The sequence below is a fragment of the Trichosurus vulpecula genome, chromosome 1 (assembly GCF_011100635.1).
Source record: "Trichosurus vulpecula isolate mTriVul1 chromosome 1, mTriVul1.pri, whole genome shotgun sequence".
Taxonomy (NCBI): Eukaryota; Metazoa; Chordata; class Mammalia; order Diprotodontia; family Phalangeridae; genus Trichosurus; species Trichosurus vulpecula.
In genome coordinates, this window is record NC_050573.1 from 4945054 (window position 1) to 4951053 (window position 6000).

The following is a 6000-nucleotide window of genomic DNA, read 5'->3' on the forward strand; positions in this document are numbered from 1 at the left end:
GCCTTTCTTTTCCTCCAAGTCCAGAATATGTTAGTTGATTTGCAGGTTGAGTTCTTTGTGGAAGTATCCTCTTCCATTCTTTTCTATGATTTCCAGTGTCTGTGGAACAATTTTGATTCCCATGATAGCCTTGACCTTTTGTTTCTCCAAATGAATTTTGTTATTTTTTCTAGCTCTATAAAATAACTCTTTGTGATTGTTATGGCACTGATTAAGTACATAAATTTAGGTACTACTGTCATTTTATTCTATTTGCTTGGCCCACTCATGAGCAATTAATATTCATTCAATTTAAGTGCCTTTATATATGTGACGAATAGTGAACACAATTTTGTAATCGTGTCTCTATAGTTCTGATGGGGTGCTTGTGCTTGGACCCTAATTCTAACATCACATTTCTCCTCAGCCTCTGCTGAGGAGACCCAATTCCTGGACCCCAATTCCAAAACCACATCCAGCTCTAAAATCACATCTCTCCCTACCCTCAAAATATTGTCCCAGGCAGTTCCTCTCCAGTTCAAGGGCAGCATGCCTTAGCAAAACACTTCTCTCTCCTCCTGATACTGTGGGCAGCTGTAAGTATAGAATTTATTAGTTTGGATTCCCGCTGTATGTGCTTATTGGCTGTGCACTGGGCCACAGTGATATTTAATACTTACTGACCTTACTAATATGTATCCTAGACATAGTCAAATGTATACTCCTTTACATTCATCTTGTCTAACAAGACATTTGATGAGAGCCACCTGGATATTTCCATTCAGCCCTGACTGTTAGTTGACTTAGTGGTGTTTCACAGTCAAAACCACACCTCCTCCTAGCCCCACCTTAAGCTATTTCCCAGTGAACTCTGGGTAAGATACCTGCGCAGAAGATACAAAATGTGCATGTTCCTTTAAGAACTAACCACTCCTTAACCACTCCCTAAAGCCACCCCCAAAAAACTAATCAAGACACTTGATATGTTTTTCCCCAAAATGCCCTATATAAGATATACTTGTATCCCCTTTAAGACTGCAGGTTCCCTAAGAACTCTTGCCTGCTGTAAAACATAATAAATCTTTGCCACCTTGACTTAAAGAATGCTTGAGATCGTGAATTCATTCCAGACGGCCCTGACCTTCTCCAGCACTCAGGTTGAGGGGTACTCCTCCTCAATGACCTGTCTGGGAACTCCAGTCTTGGGGTTCCTGGACCTTGGCTCCCTCAACCCTCAACATTTCCTCTGTGTGTGCTGGCAGTTAGATACCCAAATGTTTTACACTATCTGCAGTTATTTTAAATGGAATTTCTCTATCTTTTCCTGGTCAGTTTTGTTGGTAATATATAGAAATGCTGATGATTTATGTAGGTTTATTTTATATACTGCAACTTTGCCAAAGTCATTCATTGTTTTGACTAGTTGTTTAGTTCACTCTCCAGGGTTCTCCAAGTTAACCATCATATATCTGCATAAAGTGATGGTTTTGTTTCCTAGTTGCCTATTCTTATTCCTTCAATTTCTTTTCCTTGTCTTATTGCTATTAGCTAGCATTTCTAGTGCAATGTTGAATAATAGTGGTAACATGAATCCTTGCTTCATTTCTGATATTACCAGAAAGGCTTCTAGTTTATCCACACTACAGAAAAGGCTTACACTTGGTTTTAGATAGATAATAGTCATCATTTTAAGAAAAGCTCCATTTACTCCTGTGCTTTGTAGTGTTTTTCAATAAGAATAAGTATTGTATTGTGTCAAAAGCCTTTTCTGCATCTGCTTTTTGTTTTTGTTATTAATACGGTCAGTTATGCATATAATTTTCCTAATATTGAGCCAGCCCTGCATTCCTGGTACAAATCCAGTTATAGTATATGATCTTTGTGACATACTGCTATAATCATGGTGGTATTTTAGTTACAATTTTTGCATCGACTTTATTAAGAAATTTGGTCTATTGTTTTCTTTCTGTTTTCACTCTCCCTGGCTTAGATAGCAAAATCATATTTGTGTCATAAAAGGAATTTGGTAGGACTCTTTCTTCACCTATTTTTTCAAACAATTTATATAATGTTGGAATTAATTTTTCTTTAAACGTTTGGTAGCATTTACTTGTAAATCCATCTGTTCCTAGATTTGTTTGTTTTTTTTTCCCTTAAGGAGCTCAGTTATGGCTTATTCAGTGTCTTTTACTAAGATAAGGTTATTTAAGTATTCCATTTTCTCTTCTGTTAATCTGGGCTGTTTATATTTTTGTAGATATTCATCCATTTCATTTAAATTAGGAAGGCACTAGGACTAAGAGGTATTGGGAAAAACTTCCTGTCGTAGATTTTCCTAAATCAGTAGATAGATGAGGCAGGAGAGCATTCCAGGGTCTTCCTAACTTTTCGGTTCCACAATCAGGGTGCCACCATCTTTCCAGTCACATAGGTTTGCAAGAAGTGCCATCCTTGACTCCTTACTCTTAACCTTCCATATCCAATCACTTGCCAAGTCTTATCATTTCTACCTTCTTGACATCTCTTATATCTGGCCGATTATCTCCTCAGACATTGCTACAACCTGGTGCAAGCATTTTTTACCCTATGTCTGGACTATTGCAATAGCCTTCTGGCTGGTCTCCCTGCCTCAAGCATTCCCACACCAGTCCATTGTCCACTGAGCCATCAAATTAATCTTTCTATAAGTATGACCATGTGACCCCTCCTAATCCCTATTCATTAAACTCCAACGGCTCCCTATTACCTCCAGGATCAAATATAAAATCCTCTGGTTTTTAGAGCACCTTATGACACAGCCCCTTCAAATCTTTCCAGTCTTCTTGCACCTTACTATCCTCCATATACTCTACATCCAGTAACACAGGCTTCTTTGCTCTTCCTCACACAATACTCTCTTGTTATCTCTCCCTATTAGACTGTGGGATCCTTAAAAGCAGGGACTGTTGTTTTCTGGGGTTTTTTTTGTGTGTGGGGGTGTATCCTTAGCACAGTCCTTGGCACAGAGTGGGTATTAATGCTTCTTGACTTGACTTTTACCTCTGTGTTGTTTCTACCTTCTTAATCCGTTACTCAGCTTTGATTAATTTAATTAGGTTTCATGCATACATTTTAATATTTCTTTTGCGTTTGAGTTTATTTGTTGTTTCTAATTTTTTAATGACTATTTAGTTCATTAAGTCATCCTCTTTTGCTAATGTATGTTCTTAGTTCTGCCTCCAGCACTAATTTAGCTGCGTCCAGAAATGTTGGCATGATACTTTGTCATCTCTGTCTTTCACATAGTTACTGTTTCTATGAGTTGCTCTTTGGCAAGCTCATTATTTTGGGTGTCGTTGCATTTCCATTAAGTCGGTGTTTTGTTGCGCTGTTTTTAACGCATTATGGTCTGTAAATGATGTATGTAGTATTTTTGCCTCATTGCATTTATTTTCATTATCTCTGTGCCCTGAAACATGGTCAGTGTTTTTTAAAAATTCCATGTGGTGTTTCAAAAAGTATATACTTTAATGTTCCCATTGAGAAGATGCTATAACAATATGGAAGCTGGTTTTGACTATACATGTTTGTAACAAATGGCTGGTTTTTTTGTTGTTGCTATTGTTATTCTCAATAGTTGAGGAGGTGGGATTGGGATGGGAGAATGAAAGGGTAGATTTTGGCTGATTAAAACAATTTCAAAAAAAAGCCACAAGTCTTAATTTTTTTCCAACTCTGTGTTTTCCTTTTTATCTGTTAGTATGTCCTACTCTGAAAGTAATGAGAGTACTGTCCTAAATGAGAGCGAGTAATATCTCCTATATTTGTGTAACTTTCAATGTCTTCCTATAATTTAGTTAATTTCTTATGTATCGATATGCTAAGAAATTTGAAGCATATAATCTTAATATTGGTATTGGATTGCTGCCTATGTTTCCTTTCAGCATAATGTAATTTCCTTGTTAATCTGTTTATATTGTGAATTTTTTTTGGAAAGCATAATTGTGACTCTTGATTCTTTGAATTCACCTGATTTTTTAGTAAATTTTGTTGCAGCCTCTCATTTTTTATTCTGTGCATGTCTTTACTTTGTAGATAGTTTGTTGTTGTTGTTGTTTTTACAATAGATTATGTAGTTTTGTTTTCTTATCCAATCTATTACTTTCACTTTGTTGAATTGTTTAAAACACTGAATTGGGTTTATGTTTTCTTTCATTTATGTCTCTAGTTTTGCTTTTTTTCTGAATTGTGTGTGTGCTTTCTCCTCCCTTTTTAAAGACAGTATTTTGTTCCTATGATTATTTAATGTATTTTAAGGCAACTCTATTTTCACCAGCTCTCCTTTCTACTCCTCCCTCCCCCCCCATTTGTCAATCCTTTTCTTAGTTTCAATGTTTCATTTATTATTTCTTTCTTTCTTTTACTTAGTTATCTAATTTTCCTTTTTGCCCTCTTTTTTTTCTTAGCTAAGTGTTAGAATTAAGTTGGGGCTGTTAGATAGAGTACTAGAGTGCTGGTCCTGGAATCAGAAGGGCCCGAACTCAAATACAGTCTCAAACACTAGCTTATATCCCTGGACAAGTCACAAGGGACTTCTCTCTCCCTCACTTTCCTCACCTTCTCTCAAATGGGAACAATGTAAACTGCCACCTTTCTGGATTGTTGTAAGAATCAAATGAGATATTTGTAAAATACTTGGCACAGTGCCTAATACACCTGGAGAAGAAATATTTGTTTCCTTCTTTTCTCCCAACTAAGTTCTTTTGCTAAGTTTCTTTTTCTGTGCATATTTCTGTGAAGGATTTCTCTATCTTGTTCTATTCATTAATTCTTATTTCTTCATTATAAACTTTTAAAATTTGATTCATGGTTTGAATGTTTACTTATTGCTTTTTTGGCCTTTTTGTCCTCATGAAGTTAAAGCTGCTAAAGTACCAAAGATAAGTTTTCTCTATTTGAGGGTTGTTCCACGATATTTCAGGCCTGGTCCCCCACTATCATTCCTTTTCCTTTAAATTCTGCTTTAATCTTTATCCCCCCATGTACTTTTAGAAAGAAATCTGTTAATGGTACCATGTCACGGGCTTCCGAAGCCTCGTGACTACGCTCGGGGTTCCCCCCAAGCCCCAGGCCTCTGCCTAAGCAAAGGACCTGATCTCGTGGACAATGTATGGGGCGGGAGCCGAACAAGATGGTGAATGACTCCGTTTATTATTTCAGCAAGCAGCACATTTATACCTTTAGTGACGTAGGTACATTCTTTGGTTACATGGGTGAAAGACAGGTAAAACTAATACACCTGGGTCCTAGGACCGCCCTGACTCCGCCTACTCTCCTCCCCTTCTCTTCCCACACTACCCAAAGCTCCCTGCGGGCAGGCAGTCCAGGCAAAGACCGGAAACTCCACGTGGTCAGGCAGCCGGAAGTTCCACATGCTCTGCCAGAGAGCCGGAAGTTCCACGTGGTCAGGCAGGTCCGACCTGGAATCGCTAGGGAGGCAACAAAGGCGAGACCCCTCCTCCTGGCTCCACCCACATCCCAAAGCCCTGAGTCTATCTCAGCAGGCCCCTGGGCCTGGAGGTCTGAGGAGAGCAGGGCTCAGCTCTAACTCAGCCCGTAACAGTACCAGTGTTTATTTTTAGCCAAATAGGTGTCTTTCTCTTTCTATTTTCCCCCCATAATCTTTAGAATTGGGAGTAATTTATTTCATTACTTGTGTTTTCTTTGGCAGTTGTATTTAATTATCCTTTCTTGTCTTTCTGTTCTTTAAAGCTTTTATAAGGTTAATAATCTGCTCATCTTTTTTTGGTTATTGTTATGCAGGTGTGCAGAAACACTTATAATATCTCTGTCTTATTGAATATCCATCTCCTTATTGATGATTAGGCTCACATCTGTAGAGTATTTCATTTTGGATTACATCCTGATCTCCTTTGCTTTTTAGAATATGTTATTCCATTCCTTTCTGTGGTTTTTGGAGTAAGGATAAATTGTCTTATAATTTGATTCCTTTATGTTTGAAGGTCTTTCTTTTGGCCACTT